Source organism: Phoenix dactylifera, unplaced genomic scaffold (assembly GCF_009389715.1).
Source record: "Phoenix dactylifera cultivar Barhee BC4 unplaced genomic scaffold, palm_55x_up_171113_PBpolish2nd_filt_p 000504F, whole genome shotgun sequence".
NCBI lineage: Eukaryota > Viridiplantae > Streptophyta > Magnoliopsida > Arecales > Arecaceae > Phoenix > Phoenix dactylifera.
The window spans coordinates 175,219-192,621 of record NW_024067921.1 but is presented as its reverse complement, the minus strand read 5'-3'; the positions used below and the strand labels follow the sequence as shown (position 1 = coordinate 192,621).

The window sequence follows — 17,403 nt, the reverse complement described above, 5'->3', positions numbered from 1 at the left end:
TTTAATATCTGGTAACTTGATTCAATCAAGGGATTGAATCAAGGGGTTAAAGGTTTGTTGGTGAGCCAAAGGGAAAACCAACGGTGTAAGGTTTGTTGGTGAGCCAAAGGGAAAACCAACGGGATTAAGGTTTGTTGGTGAGCCGAGGGTAAAACCAACGTGTAAGGGTTTGATTGTGAGCCCGGGAAAACAATCGGGGTTGGTTCTAGTCGGTGAGCCTGGAAAAACCGACCGAGTTCGTTGTGCGCTCGTAAAACAACAAGTTGGGTTGTGAGCTTGTAAAACAACCGACTGTAATCTGTAGGATTATAGTGAAATTCCCAAGAAGTCTTGGGGAGTGGATGTAGGTGCTGGGGTGCACCGAACCACTATATGTTTGCTGTGTTTGTAATGTTTTTTTTTGTCATTATCTAACTCACACACTTACTCACTTAGATAAATTGCTTGCTTAACTATTATCCGCGAATTCTTTAGTTGCAAGCATACTCAATCAAGTCACATTCTATACATCAAACTGTCGCTAAGTTTAACTTTCACTGCGCATATATACAACTTAGCATAATTAATCAAAAAGTGCTAGAAGTAGCTCAAAAGTTTTAAAAGACCCAATTCACCCCCCCCCCTCTTGGGTTGTATCTACTGGGCAACATGGTGAAATTTGCTTGATCATGCAACACTTCTTGAAAAGCAGGGATTGTAGGACAATCCTTGGTCACATGTGTATTACTCTCGCAAATTCCACATATACTGTCAACAATAGTTTGTGCTTTTCCTATATTGGCCTTGCTTAATTCTATGGCTTCAACCTTCCTAGTTAGATTAGCAATTTTTATATTGACATCATTATCATCTTTAATAAGATATATTCCTCCTTTTGCATTAGGTGCTATTTTAGATTTTTCATTTTTATCTGTTGTATCCCAAGTTTGTGCATTTTTTGCTAAAAGATCAAAATAATCCCAGGCTTCATTTGGTTCCTTACTCATGAGTTCACCGGTTACACATCATTTCTACAAATTGTCTCATATTGGAGGATAAACCATCATAAAAGAAACTAATGATCCTCCAAATTTCATATCCATGATGTGGGCAAGCAAGCAGAAGGTCCTTAAATCTTTCCCAACACTGAAAAAATGTTTCTCCATCTTTTTGTGCAAAGTTCATGATATTTCTTCTAAGTGTGTTTGTTTTATGTGTTGGGAAGAATTTCTTTAAAAATTCTCTTTTGTCATTTCTTGCCAGGTAGCTATGGTCCTAAGCCTTAAGGAGTGTAACCATGACTTAGCTTTTTCCTTTAAAGAAAAAGGAAATAACTTAAGCTTAACTACCTCTTCAGTGACATCATTGAAATGAAGTGTTGAACACACTTTATCAAATTCTTTCAGGTGCAAATAGGGACTTTCAGAATCAAGTCCGTGAAACTTTGGGAGTAATTGGATTATTCCTGGTTTCATGTCAAAAGCCCCCACAACAGTAGGAATAACCATACAGGATGGGGTACTGGTCCTAGTGGGTTGTAGATAATCACGAAGCATTCTAATAGGTAAGTCATCTTGAAATTCATTATCTCCCTGATTACTACCATTATCTTCTATTTGATTATTTGAATTTTGAACAATTAAATTTTTATCTTTTGATTCAACTCGAAATAATCTATTTGTTTTATCTCTCTCCCACAACAGCATATACTAAAATAAATATATATATATCTATATTATTATTATTATTATTTTATTTATTTTTATTATTTATTTATTTATTATTTAGATTGGTACAAATACCACCTAAAGAGATCTAAACAAACACCTTAACAAAAATTTAATTAAAATTAAACATCATCCAATAATTTCTAATGTTTTCCTAAAAATTCTAGACAGCTCCTAACTGGTTTGAAGAGGACACCTAAGCCTCCAATCCGGTCTAGTAACCTTAGTCGACCAGGTAAGCTCTCAGGTAAGTGGAGGGGTCACGATGCGTGTAGCAAAGGTCCCACTTAAAATCCACTTTCCTCGAACAGAAACTATCTCCCTGAAATCACTTAGAGGGACAAAGCTTGCCTAGACATCGACCGGGTCACAGAGCGAAATTGGTGCAACTTTCGATGGTCTTCGTCCTATTGAGCTCGAATATCCTTAGGGGCCAACGTCTAGTTGATTTTAATTAGGCTTAGGACATTTATGCACTGGGATAATTTTTGGGCTAAGGACGAGTGATGAAATCTCGATCTTATATTTTTAATGGGTTCAGCCCTTAGAATTTTTTATGCAAATGCTTTATACTATATGCAACAATCTAGAAAATTTTTAACTTTGTATGTCAAGACATTAAATTGCATTTGAATAGTTGATCAAACAAACTAGCTATTTTTTTTATTTTTTATTATTTTAATTAATAATTTTTAATTTTTTTAACAAGAGTAAAATTCTAATCTAGGAAAAATAGGACTAGTATGAACAAAATAGAAAAATTAATTTAAATACTCACGGCCGGAGTTCGTTCACTCCGGAAATCCAAAAATTTGATCTTGATCTTCCTCATTACTAGCCCCGCTTTGTGTCGTCCTTGAATTTGAAAAGATTTGAAATTTCAGCCGTGTTAAAAATAAAGAAAAATTGAAGAACCAGAAATAAAAAAAAATTGAAATTTGCAGCCTTGTTCTCGTTCGCACGTTGCAAATCTCCGACAACGGTACCAAAAACTTGCTACGATTTTAATCTTGCTCTTTTAAAAGAGAAATTAAATGTAGGACACCCCAAGTATAGGTGTAGCAAAGTAATATTCTCGGTGAATCCGAGATCGAATCCACAGGAATTTGACAGTGAACAAAAACTAAATGCTAAATAATATTCGGATTGACAAAAATATAACTAAGGCATCAGGATTCAGCCTAGCACTTCATCATGCTTTTCTTAAAATCACCTATTATCTCAGTTAGATCTGAGTAAAGACCTAACCAGAAAGTGAAGCGGTGAAATACCAATTAATCGTTAATAAAATAAATTTAGTTTTATGGGCAGTATTACAGTAATTCTATTTTAAACTATAGGGATTTTTAAGCATCTTTTATACCCGGGGGAAATAACAAATCAAAAAAATATATAAGTTTGAAATAATTCTTATAAATCTACTGCACCATAAATCTAATCAAAAACATTAAAATCCCATTGATGATTAAAGAAAATACATGAAGAAAATGCTAGGCTTTTTTCTAGCCTTAGCTAAAAGAGATTTAGCTACTCATATGAGATGGAAGCATTTTTATAAAAAGGATTAGCAAAGAATAACTTAAAATAAACATAAATCCTTTTTTTTCCTTTGGTTCAGAAAACAGGGTACTCTGTTTTCTCTCCCGGCTGCCTTCTCCCCTCCGTGGCCTCTCCTCCTCTCTCGCCCGGCTGGGAATGATGCGGATGTTGACTTCCCTGGTTCCGTGGCCTCTCCTCCTCTCTCGCCCGACTGGATTAAAAGCTTGGAGTCGAATGGAACCCGGCTGCCTTCTCTCCTCCCAAGTCCGGCTGGGAAGATCGGAAGAGGAGATGCAGATAGATGGCTCCCCCTCCTCTCCTTGTTCCGTCCCCGGCTCTCCCTCTCTCGTGGCCCCTCCCTGATCCCTCTTATAGCATGTTGAAGGCGCGGCAAGGAAGATCCGAAAGCCACGCTGCTGGGATCGCGGTTGAAACTTATTGCATACGCTTAGGAACCTGCTGGGAGCGGATGAGACACGTGGAGGTTTGGAAGATAGGAACGTAGCTGAAACGCATGGATTTGAATGTAGAACCCACGGATGAAATGCGGATTGGATGAAGTCGAATCGCTTGGGACTCTTCGGCTGCTGGAACGCTTCCGCTGTTGCTTGGATGCATGGAATACGCGGGGGCGATGCGTGCTCTTGGAGATATGCTTCACGGGTAGATGGGATGAGAAGCTAGGAAGACATTGACTTTGGGAAGTTGAGAAGACTCCTCAGATAGCTGGAATTTATTTGTTGTAAAGGAAGTGGAGGACTCGGCTTGGAATGATCCGGTTGGGAAATTGCTGGGATGTTGAAACGTGGTTGAATGTTCTGGGAGGTCACGAACAGTTGAGAAGTTGGAAAATTTCAAAGCCCCCATGCTGCGGACGTTGGGAAATCACTTGCTTCAGCCCGTAGACGTGGATGTACGGGAATTTTAGGTTAGGAACCGTTGGATCGCCTCATCACGGACGCTGGGGAACTTATTGAGCTTGGGCTGCCGAGCATTGGGCTCAAACCCAGCATTATTGGGTCTCTTGTATTACTTTGCACTCAAACACAAATAAAACATTAATTAATCAATTTTATTAATAAAGATTAGCTATAATACTAATTAAGATGGTATGAAGATTTCACTTTTGTGCTCTCATCAATGAATGTAGGGTTGTTCACTTTCAAACCCATGAAATTTGGGTAGCATATTTATTGTCACAGCCCGAATTTCAAATTGGGCTGCGTTATTTATTGGCAACACTATACATGTAGGTTGGCTAACAGATGCAGGAGCGAATAATTCATTCAGGGTTCTAATATGATCATCCATTGTAGAGATTGGTGGTTGATCAATAATTCGTTGGATGTGACGATAATTTTTTCCAACCTCTGGGTTAAATGGTGTTAACTTTCCCCCTAATGATCTTCTACCATGCATACATTATTCACAACTAATTAGGCTCGACTCCTAAACGAAATCCTAAAAGAGAAGAAGAAGAAGAAGAAGGGCTAGACCAAGATGACCACAATCAACACCACACAACGGATTGGCTCTATAATCTTGAAATTAAAGAAGGTTTAGTGGCTTTTAATCTAGTTGCACAGAGATTATCAGGTTAAAAAGTTTCTGAAATTCTCTTTAGATTAGACAGCTCCTGTTGTCCGTTTTCTATTTATCTAAAAATATGCTAAACAGATCGTTGTTAGAATCGACAAACAAAGTTTAATTTAATTTTACTCTTACCTTTTCTACTCGAAGAATAGTGGTCGTAAGAGGTCGATCCACAGGGAGGCGATTGGAGTTGCCTAAAAATTAAAATGTTCACTCGGATTCGAAATCAATTTTTGAATGATAGAAGAAAACATTACTTTGAGGATGTTAAATGATTCTCTAGTTTACCAGAGAATATTTTTTTAATTTAAAATTAACAAAAAGAAGATACTTAGATTCAAAGAGCATTTATATATTTAACTAATCAAAGAAGAGCTTTGGCATAAATTAAAATGGATGAAAACAGTGCTAAGAAGATCAAAGCCTGGAACATAAATTGCATAAAAGAAAATTTAATGTATTACATAAAAGAAAAATTACAGAATCTATAGGACAGAATAAAAGAAGAAAAATTGTAGCATAAAAAAAAATCCTTTAAAGTAAAACTCTCCACCAAAATAAAACTCTCTAAAATTAAAACTTAAAACAAAACCTCTCAACATAAGACTTTCAATTAAAACTCAAACTAAAAAAACACATTGCTCTCATAAAACTCAAATTAAAAAAATAAAATGCTCTCAATTAAAAAAAACTAAAACTCAAACAGAAAGCTAAAACTAACAAAAAAACACAATGCTCTATTTTCAAACTTCATTGAAAACAGAGCAAGGCATTATTCTCTCCTAAATTCCCTCCTCCCCCCTTTTCTCGAACTGCCTCGCCTCCTTCTTTTCTTATAGGCCCTTGGAGACGCGGTTGAGGAGCTGGAATCGTGGCTGATACGTGCTGGAGATGCGGACACAGCATGGACGCGGAGATGTGGCGAATATGGAAGGCGAGCTGGCTAGGATGGTTGTGAGTGAAGGTCAGCTGATTGAGAAATCCCTGGGACGTTGCTTCGATTGCGTTGATGGCGTGGAGGATTGGGAAACTGGCTGGATGGCTGTGAGGCACGTCTGGGCTGATCGCGAGGTCCCTAGGACGTCGCTGATGGCGTGGAGGATTGGGACGCGGTTGGGACGCGCTGGAATGGAAGGAAATCTAGGACGCGGGCATTGCTGGCACGCTGGCTGATACGAGCTATTGATGGTTGGATGGCTGGGATGTGTTCGCAATGGATGGAGATGAACCGGATGAAACAAGTTTGGGAACTGGGATGCTTGGCTTCGGTTGGGACCTTCATCGCGTGAAGCTTGGAATGGGCTGGAATCACAGTTGCGCTGAGATGGGATGAAGGGATCTGTTGTGTTGGGAAAACTCCTCACGGACGGCTTGGGATGTTGCTTCTGGAAGCCACATGCATGGAACGAGCGCGTGGATGGAAGGTGATTCTGGAAAGCTGGCTGCATCGCGGGATGAGCTCCATCACGTGAAGATGCTGGCTTGACTTGAGCTCGGGCTGCCGGGCATTGGGCTCAAACCCAATGTTATTGGGTTTCTTGGATTACTTGCACTCAAACACAAATACAATGTTAATTAGTTAATTTTATTATTAATGATTAGCTGTAATACTAATTAAAATGGTATGACGATTGTACTTTTGTGCTCTCATCACACCCCCCAACTAGCTTATTGCTAGTCTCTAGCAATTAACGAGCAAACGATAGAATGAGGGCACAAAAGATGTAGTCTAACCCATGACTTTTTTTATTGAAGCTAAGTACACAAAACTAAGATATGTACCCACTTTCGTAGAGCATCACGATTGCACTTAGCACGTACAACAAGCCTTTAAACCCCTAGGTTACCCTAGTGGACGAGTGTTGTCTCGTGAGGGTTTGTAGTGAAGTTACCCACAAACTTCATCAGTCAGGGTTTTCCAATGTTTAACTCGAAATTTGAACAAATATTACTGTATGAACCTAGAATTGCAAGGACAATAGAGACTTATTGCTATCATATTTAAGCAAACTCTAACTTAAGTTTCATTACATCCCATCTATCTGCTAACAAATCGAGAATGTAGTGAGGTGCAAGATAGTATCATATGAATGAGTGTCTTTCACCTACTTCCAACATGATCACTCTAATTTTCAAGATTTTCTAGAGTTAAATGGTAATGAACACCCGAGGTTTAACTTTTAATCACACTAAATGCTAAGAAGAATGGCTTGTGCAATATCTAGCCTTATTAAGCTTTCTAGCTGACCCGTGTAGCGAGTGTTAGGCCAATGACTCCCAATCTAGATAGCTCAAGGCACTAGGTGTAAAGGCATCCTAACAGGCTTAATAACTCAAGTCAACTAGGCTCCAAGGTCGAATTAGTCATTCAGAGTTTAATCTCAGTCATCCTCACTTTTTTATGCGAACACTCGCTGCTTGCCAGGCAAGAGGCCCGATTACTCAGTGAGAAGACTTAAAATAAACTCATTATTTTATTTTATTTTATTTATTTATTTATTTATTTATTATTATTATTTTTTTGTGTTCATCACATACATAACTTTAAATTATCCAGAAGATTAGTAGTATTCACATTAGTTGCAAGTTTACATACCCCACTATTCATGTGCTTACGTGTAGGTGCTAAATCATCTTCATCATGTTAGCAAGAGATAGGTGAAATGAAAACTCAAGCTAGAACTGCTATTATATTTCTTAACTCAAAGCTATTTTCGAAGCAATTCCTAGTTTGTATAGCCAAAAAGATTAGAATTTGAGTTAAAAATTTGAAATCCCCTTTTTTTGCATAAAAAAAATCTTTTTAGGCAGAAAAATCAAAAATATTCTCACCCTATACCTAAAGCTAACATTGTCCTCAATGTTAAAGAAAATTTAAAACAGTAATAGGACAGAGGAGAAGTTACTTGATATGGGTAGGTAAATTGACAATTGGGGCAAAAACCCCCAAACCTGCATGTTAGTAAAATTTTTATTTTTATTTTTTTATTTTTTTATTTATTTTTTTATAATATTTACATGTTGGGTTGCCTCCCAAGAGCGCTAAGTTTTATTTCTTCAGCCAGACAAAATGTAGATTCATTTTTTTTCAACCATTATCTAAGAATAGTTTTGGAAGAGTCCGAGGAAGAATAGTCGGCGGATGACGATCTATGCTCATAAGGAGAACAGAATTAGGGAGCGCATGCTCGACCCCTTCCTCGGAATGGGCAAGGTAAGCCTCTAAAGGGTCCTTACTATAAGTTTGTAAGAAAGTCTCCTGAACCAGACTTTCAATCATGTCAACTTCATTGATTTCTTTATCGTCTGGTGGTTGTTTACTTATATTGAAGACATTAAGCTCGACTTTCATGTTGCCAAAAGATAACTTCAACTTGCCATTTCAATAATTTATCACAGTATTTGCTGTGGCTAAGAAAGGTCTACCTAAAATTATAAGTGTGTGACTGTCTGGATGTATTACAGGTTCGGTCTCTAGGATAACAAAGTCCACATAATAGTAAAACTCCTTTACCTTCACTATTACATCCTTTACAATCCCCTTAGGATACTTCACCGTCCTATCTGCTAAGAAAAGGGTAATATTTGTGGGCTTTAATTCCCCCAAACCTAACTTTTGGTACACATAGTAGGGAAGTAGGTTCATACTGGCTCCTAAATCTAATAGGGCTCTCTGGATGATCGTCTCTCCTATTTTTATTTCAATGGTGGGGCAACCAGGGTCTTTGAATTTTGGGGCAATCTGTTATTGAATGATAGATGAGGCTTGTGTAGCCATAACAGTTTGCCTAGGAATGCTAGTTTTTCTTTTTACCGTGGTGGGTCTTTCAAGAATTTTGTATAGGAGGAAATTTGTCGTATGGCATCGAGAAAAGATATATTTATTTGAACAGTTTTAAAGACTTCCATTATTTCATCAAAGTTAGATTGTTTCTTAGAGTCCTGAAGTTTACTGAAAAAGGAAACCTTAGGTTTGTATATTTATATGGGTTCTTCCTTTTTGTCCTGTTCTTGACCCCTCTTTTGAATAGGGTTCTTATTGGATTCATTCTTATTTTCTTTTACGTGTTCAGGAAGTCGGACTTTATTATCCACTTGCTTGCCAGACCTTAAAGTGGTAATTGCCTGGACTTCATAGGTCGGATTTTCATTAGAATCAATTTGATACTGACCTCTCTGACCTTGATTTTGTTGTCTACTAAGGTTAGGCACTGGTTAACTAGGTAGTTCACCTTTCTTCCTATCCCCTAGAGAGTTTGCTATTTGGCTTAGACTAACCTCAAGTTTTGCAATTGCTTGCATATGGAATTGGTTAGTTTGGGCTTGGGCTGTATTGGTCTGTTGTTGTTGCTTGATAAAATCTTGTTGTTGTTTCATCATATTAGCCATAATTGTTTCTAGTGGTGAAGGTTGCTGTGGGATAAGGACATTATAAGGAGGTACAGATGGAACCAAAGGTTGGTTCATTTGTGATGGACCTATGCTGGAGAAGTTGTTCTGAAAACTTGGTAAACCATCTTGATGCTGAATAGGTTCATTTTGCTTGTATGAAAAATTTGGGTGGAACCTATTATCAGGATGGTAAACTGGGCTGAACGAGTTGGGAGTGGGCTTCTTAAAGACACTATATGAATTTAGAGCATTTGTTTGCTCGGCCTTTATGGTGGGCAAATTAGGGCAGCACTCCACTAGATGCTCAGGACTGTTAGACAAGATACACAAACTATGTGGCTCGTGTTCTACTTTCATGAAGGGATTTGACTCTTTGTATGAACTCGTATTAGTGAAAACAGTAAAAGCATCAAACTTTTTACTTAAGTTGTTCACTCCAGTCACCAGATTGGATATGACATTTTTGAGATTTGAGTCTGCTTTTATTTTATAATTAACTGGTTTTCTAGATCCGAACTCATCTCTATTTACTTCCTTACCATAGCTACTCCAATTTTGGGCGTTCTTGGCTAAGTTAGCAAGAAATTCATAGGCTTGATCCGGGGTTTGGTTCATGAACCTACCCTTGTGCATGGACTCGATCATGTTTCTATGTGCCGGAAGTAGTCCTTTATAAAAGAAGTGGACCAGATCAGCCTTATCAAGCCCATGGTGTGGGCATTTGACCAACAAGTCATTGAATCGTTCCCAAGTTCGGAAAAATTCTTCTTCAGATTTTTCTCTGAATGTTCTTATGGCATCCTTAATTTTTTCTGTTTTAATCATGGGGTAAAATTTTTCCATGAACTTTCTAGATAGTTGTTTCCATGTTGTATGGAATTTGGGGCGAGAGAATATAGCCATGCCGCGGCTCGATCCTCTAAGGTCATTGGGAACAATCTCAATTTTACACTTTCTTCATCTAAATTTTGATTTTTGAAAGTTTGACAAATTGTCATGAATTTATTTAGATGAATGTAGGGTTGTTCACTTTCAAACCTATGGAATTTGGGTAGCATATTTATTGTCGCAGCCCGAATTTCAAATAGGGTTGCATTATTTATTGGCGACACTATACATGTAGGTGGACTAGCGGATGCAGGAGCGAATAATTCATTCAGGGTTCTAATATGATCACCCATTGTAGAGATTGGTGGTTGATTAATAATTCGTTGGATGTCATGATAATTTTTTCCAACCTCTGGGTTAAATGGTGTTAATTTACCCCTTAATGATCTTCTACCATGCATACATTATCCACAACTAATTAGACTCGACTCCTAAACGAAATCCTAAAAGAGAAGAAGAAGAAGAAGGGCTAGACCAAGATGACCACAATCAACACCACACAACGGATTGGCTCTATCATCTTGAAATTAAAGAAGGTTTAGTGGCTTTTAATCTAGTTGTACAGAGATTTATCAGGTTTAAAAGTTTCTAAAATTCTCTCTAGATTAGACAGCTCCTGTTGTCCATTTTCTGTTTACCTAAAAATACGTTAAACAGATCGTTGTTAGAACCGACAAATAAAGTTTAATTTAATTTTACTCTTATCTTTTCTACTTGAATACTAGTGGTCGTAAGAGGTCGATCCACAAGGAGGCGATTGGAGTTGCATAAAAATTAAAACGTTCACTCAGATTCGAAATCGGATTTTGAATGATAGAAGAAAAACATTACTTTGAGGATGTTAAATGATTCTCTGGTTTACCAGAAAATATTTTTTTATTTAAAATTAACAAAAAGCAGGTACTTAGATTCAAAGAGCATTTATATATTTAACTAATCAAAGAAGAGCTTTGGCATAAATTAAAATGGATGAAAACAGTGCTAAGAAGATCAAAGCCTGGAACATAAATTGCATAAAAGAAAATTTAATGTATTGCATAAAAAGAAAAATTACAGAATCTGCAGGACAGAATAAAAGAAGAAAAATTGCAGCATAAAAAAAATCCTTAAAAGTAAAACTCTCCACCAAAATAAAACTCTCTAAAATTAAAACTTAAAACAAAACCTCTCAACATAAGACTTACAATTAAAACTCAAACTAAAAAAACACATTGCTCTCATAAAACTCAAATTAAAAAAATAAAATGCTCTCAATTAAAAAAAACTAAAACTCAAACAGAAAGTTAAAACTAACAAAAAAACACAATGCTTTGTTTTCAAACTTCGTTGAAAATAAAGCAAGGCATTCTCTCCCAAATTCCCACCTCCCCCCTCTTTCCTGAACTGCCTCGCCTCCTTCTTTTCTTATAGGCCCTTGGAGATGCGGTTGAGGAGCTGGAATCGCGGCTGATACGTGCTGGAGATGCGGATGCGGCATGGACGCAGAGACGTGGCGAATATGGAAGGCGAGCTGGCTGGGATGGCTATGAGGAAAGGTCTGCTAATTGAGAAATCCCTGGGACGTTGCTTCAATCGCGTTGATGGCGTGGAGGATTGGGAAACTGGCTGGATGGCTGTGAGGCGCATCTGGGCTGATCGTGAGATCCCTGGGACGTTGCTTCGATTGCGTTGATGGCGTGGAGGATTGGGAAACTGGCTGGATGGCTGTGAGGCGCGTCTGGGCTGATCGTGAGATCCCTAGGACGTCGCTGATGGCGTGGAGGATTGGGACGCAGTTGGGACGCGCTAGAATGGAAGGAAATCTGGGACGCGGGCGTTGCTGGCACGCTGGCTGGCACGAGCTGTTGATGGCTGGATGGCTGGAATGTGTTTGCAACGAATGAAGATGAACCGGACGAAACAAGTTTGGGAAGTGGGATGCTTGGCTTCGATTGGGACCTTCATCGCGTGAAGCTTGGAATGGGCTGGAATCATAGTTGGGCTGAGACGGGATGAAGGAATCTGTTGTGTTGGGAAAACTCCTCACGAACAGCTTGGGATGTTGCATCTGGAAGCCACATGCATGGAACGAGCGCGTGGATGGAAGGTGATTCTGGAAAGCTGGCTGCATCGTGGGATGAGCTCCATCACGTGAAGATGCTGGCTTGACTTGAGCTCGGGCTGACGGGCATTAGGCTCAAACCCAATGTTATTGGGTTTCTTGGATTACTTGCACTCAAACACAAATACAACGTTAATTAGTTAATTTTATTATTAATGATTAGCTATAATACTAATTAAGATAGTATGACGATTACACTTTTATGCTCTTATCAGCTCCTAATCTTCCATTCAGATTAAGCTTGAGCTTACCAGTTAAGCAATCCAGTAACCAGTGACTAGAAAAGTCTCGGGGTGTGTGGTGGTGCCAGAAGGGATACACCAATACCACAATACCTGTAACAGTTCTCACTATTGTAAAACTTTTCTAGACATCACCAATTACTAAATTCTTACTGGAGTGGCGTTCAGCTGCTTCTTTTCAAGAGCCTAATTGAGCTCGAAAATCCTAAGGCCAACGTCTAATTGATTTTAATTTAATTTGGCTTAAGATATGTATGCAAGGTGGTGATTTTTGGGCTAAGGACAGGTAATAACTTTCCGACCTTATCTTTTTAATGGATTTTGCCTTTAAATTATTTTATGCAAATGCTTAAAACTAAATGCAGCAAATATTCAATAATTTTTTAAAGTTTATGGAATGTCATTAGGTTGTACTGATTAAATGAGCAAGCAAATTTTTTTTTATTTTTGTATTTATTTTTTTTAAATTTCAAATTTTGAATTTAAATTTTAAATTTTAGAATTTTGGAATTTTTTTAATTTTTATTTTTTTTTCAAAATTTTAAATTTCGAATTTCAAATTTCAGAATTTAATAACTACAAAATTATTAACTAAAGATAATCAAAACAAGAAAAAAAATTAATAAAAAAATACTACCAGAGTGCGTTCACTCCGGACGTCCAAAATTCGATTTGATCTTCATGATCGTTCTTGCTTCTCGATTTGCCTCCCCGACAACGGCGCCAAAATTTTGTTGTCGAATTTCTGTTTACCTAAAAATATGCTAAATAGATCGTTGTTAGAACCGACAAATAAAGTTTAATTTAATTATACTCTTACCTTTTCTATTCGAAGAATAGTGGTTGTAAGAGGTCGATCCATAGGGAGACGGTTGGAGTTGCATAAAAATCAAAACGTTCACTTGGATTCAAAATTGATTTTTGAATAACAAAAGAAAAATATTACGTTGGGGATGTTGACTGCTTCTCTGGTTTACGAGAGCATTTCTAATTTGATGAAAAAGAAAGCTCTGGCATAAAAAAAAAAGGATGAAAACAATGCTAAGAAGATTGAAGCCTGGAACATAAATTGCATAAAAAAAAATTTAATTTATTGTATAAAAAGAAAAATTACAGAATCTGCATAACAAAATAAAAGAACAAAAATTAAAATTGCAGCATAAAAAAAAAATCTTGAAAGTAAAACTCCACCAAAATAAAACTTTCTAAAGTTAAAACTTAAAACAAAGCCTCTCTAGTAAAATTGCAATAGATAGAAAAAAACATAAAGTTCTCAAATAAAACTAAAACTAAAACTAAACCCAAGAACACATTGCTCTGTTTTCAAATTTCTTTGAAAACAGAGCACGGCTTCTCTCCCCCCCTTTCCGAATTGGCTGGTCCTCCCTCTTATAGGAGTCTTGGAAACACGTTGAAGACGTGTTGGAGATCTGCCTCGCTGGGGGGAGATCTTTGCCATGCGCGGAAGTGAGCTGGATGCGGTGCGGGATGCACTGAGGACGGACGGCTGCGAGGCGGGGATGACGCGGTCGGACGGCTGGGACTCTGCTGATGGCGGAATACCCGGGGAAGATCTGGGATGGAGCTGGCTGTGACGTGTGATACGTTGGGAGATCTCGGACATGCTGGCTGGTGCCATGCATGGCACGGGAGAGCTGGGATCTTCACTCGCGTGAAATCCGGAATGGCAGCTGTGAGGAGGCGGGCTAGCACGTGGCTGGCACTCTGGGAAGATCACGGAAGACACCTCAAGGCTGGGAGCGTTTTGAATCTGCGGACGCTGGCTGATGGGCGAACGGCTGCATGGAGCGCGGAGGCAACTCGGATGAATGGATTTGTTGTGTAGCCGTTGGGAAGGAATTTGGGAAGCCTCGGCTAAATGAAATGCTGGTTTGGGAGATGAACGGTTGGATGCTTCGATGGGATGAGAAGATAGCCACTAATTGCTTGGGAGCTGCGGAAGGATATGGAAGGTGGGCTGGTGGGATGCGGGGGACGTGGACTTTCCATGCATGCATGGGTGCATGGAACTCTTTGTTGTAAAGACGGGAAGTAAGATGAAGTTGCTCAAGAAGATGAAGAAGATCCGTGAAGCAGACGGTGGGATGGCAGCCGGCAGTGACTATGGTTTGATGATGGATATGTATGGCCGAAAACCAGGGGACGGAAGTTGCTAACGTGAAGTGGCTGTTGGGAGGAAGATAGATGTGTTTGGGGAACCAAAGGCAAGCTCGGCGGACGTCGGAGAGGTGCTGGGATTTCCACGTAGAAGGCTGAAGATGCATCGCGGATGATTCCTGGCTGCGTTGGGCTCAAACCTAATGTTATTGGGTCTCTTGGATTACTTGCACTCAAACACAAATACAACGTTAATTAGTAAATCTAGTCATTAATGATTAGCTATAATACTAATTAAGATGGTATGACAATTTCACTTTTGTGCTCTCATCACTTCTCTATTTAGAATGATGCTTATCCCTTCGTTTCTATTCTGTAAATGATCTCCATTCTCTCCATCATTGGGAATCGGAAGAGCATCCCTAAGAATTTCTTCTGAAATCAAGATAGGAATATCTTTAACCTTGGATGAGATCTGACCTTACCCAAATCTTGCATTGTTGTAGAACTCTCGTACCAAGTCTAAATAGGTCGGCACATTCAGTGAACACAAATATTTCCAACCCATCTCCTTCAGATTTTGACCTAGTGGTAAGTTCTCCTTCTCCAAAAACTCAAAATCCACTCTTCTTTCGGTGGAGACATTTCTTATGGAGAGAGGACCTTGCTTTGAAACCGAGGACGGAGGTGATAGAGGGGCCAAATCGGGCTGAGGTGGCGGTGTTTCTTGTCTTGGTGGATTCACGGCTTTCTCTGCCCTAGCTTTTGTTCTCCTCTCAGTTTGCGGAGTGGTGTTCTTCCTCTTTGGTCCGGATGTGAATTGCTTTCTTCTCACCATTGGAAGACCAATCGGAACCTCGGAAAGGTTTTCTAGGGGTTTTGGAGATTTTTATTTGAAAGAGTGTTTGAAGACTGAAAACATTCTAAGAGGAATGAAATGTTTCAAGTTCAACGTTTCAGAAAGAGAATGTTCTTAGAATCCGTTTCAAATAGTTCCACTTTAGTCGACTCATTCAACTTATGAGTCGTCTTCTGTAGATTAGAGGTCGACTATTTTAACTTAAGAGTCGTCTCCTGTAGTTTAGGGGTCAACTCATGAAAGTGATGAATCGTCCCTTACTACATGAGTCGACTCCTCATTCACATGAGTCGTCTCCTCAAACAGTTCAAGAGACAAAAAATTTTAAATAAGATTTAAAAATCGATTACAATCCACATATCAAATCAACTAAAATTCAACCAATAATAGTTAATCAAGATATGCAATTTAACATTCAAAATCATTTATTGAAATGGATCACAAATGCATAATTTACCTCTAAATTTACAAAAGACTTCTTCATTAAGAGATTTAGTGAAAATATCTGCAATTTTTTTATTAGTATTTATAAATTTCATTTTTATATCCCCATTTTGAGCATGTCTGATTTCTATATGTTCAGATCTTGAGTGGTGTATGAAATTTTTAGTCAGATTTATGGCACTAGTGTTGTCACACCTTATAGAAATTTTATTTTGTTTTATGCCATAGTCCTCGAGTTGTTACTTAATCCATAGGATTTGGGCACAGCAACGTCCTGCAGCAATATATTCAGCCTCAGCTGTAGATAGTGCTACGGAATTTTGCTTCTTGCTAAACCAAGAGATTAAGTTTGTTCCAAGAAATTGACGAGTTTCACTTGTACTTTTTCTGTCTAATCAACAACCAACAAAATCAGAATCTGAATATTCAATTAAGTTAATTGTAGATGTCTTAGAATACTATAAACCTAAATGTTGAGTTCCTTTTAGGTATCTTAATATCATTTTAACAGCAATTAAGTGTGATTCTTTAGGATTTACTTGATATCTTGCATACACGCAAATATTATGCATTATATCTGGTCTACTTGCTGTAAGATAAAGTAGAGAACCAATCATTCCTCTATAATCAAAAGATTTACCATTCATCTTTTTCTAATTTACAAAAGAGGCTCATAGGAGTACCTAATGGTTTTGAATCTTCCATACCAAACTTTTTTAAGATTTTTTTTTGTATATTTGCTTTGGCAGATGAAGATTTCATCTCTTGTTTGCTTGATTTGGAGTCCAAGGAAGAAGTTGAGTTCACCCATCAAACTCATCTCGAACTCACTTTGCATGAGCTCAGCAAATTCTTCACATAAACTTTCATTAGTAGCACCAAATATAATATCATCAACATATATTTGAATAATCAGAATATCAGCATTTTTTTTAATAAATAGAGTTTTATCAACATTTTCTCTTGAAAAATTACTCTTTATTAAAAAGTTGCTTAATCTATCATACCAAGTTCTAGGAGCTTGCTTCAAGCCATAAAGTGCTTTGTTCAATTTAAAAACATGATCTAAAAGTTTATGATTTTCAAATTCGGGTGGTTGTTCTACATAAACTTCTTCAGTTATGAAACCATTTAGAAATGCACTTTTGACATCCATCTGAAATAATTTAAAATCCATAAAGCATGCAAATGCAAGTAATAGCCTAATAGCTTCAAATCTAGCTACAGATGCAAAAGTTTCATCCAAATCAATTCCTTCTTCTTGATTATATCCTGTAGCAACTAATCTAGCCTTATTTCTATTTACAATTCCATCTTCATTTAATTTATTTCTGAAAATCTATTTTGTCCCAATTACAGAAATATTTTCAGGCCTTCTAGCCAAATTCCAAATATTATTTCTTTCAAATTGATTTAGTTCTTCTTGCATAGCCATTAACCAATTGTTATCTTTTTTAGCTTCTTCAAAAGATTTTGGTTCTATTTGAGAAACAAATGCAAGGTGATTACAAACATCCCTAA

General features: G+C 37.8%; 1 non-coding gene across 1 annotated transcript; it reads left to right on the top strand.

The window, feature by feature from the left end:
- Window positions 1-1,075: 1,075 nt before the first annotated feature.
- On the top strand, window positions 1,076-1,182 carry LOC120106256. Its single transcript, XR_005508454.1, has one exon. It is a non-coding gene; the product is annotated as a small nucleolar RNA R71 (small nucleolar RNA).
- Window positions 1,183-17,403: the final 16,221 nt, after the last annotated feature.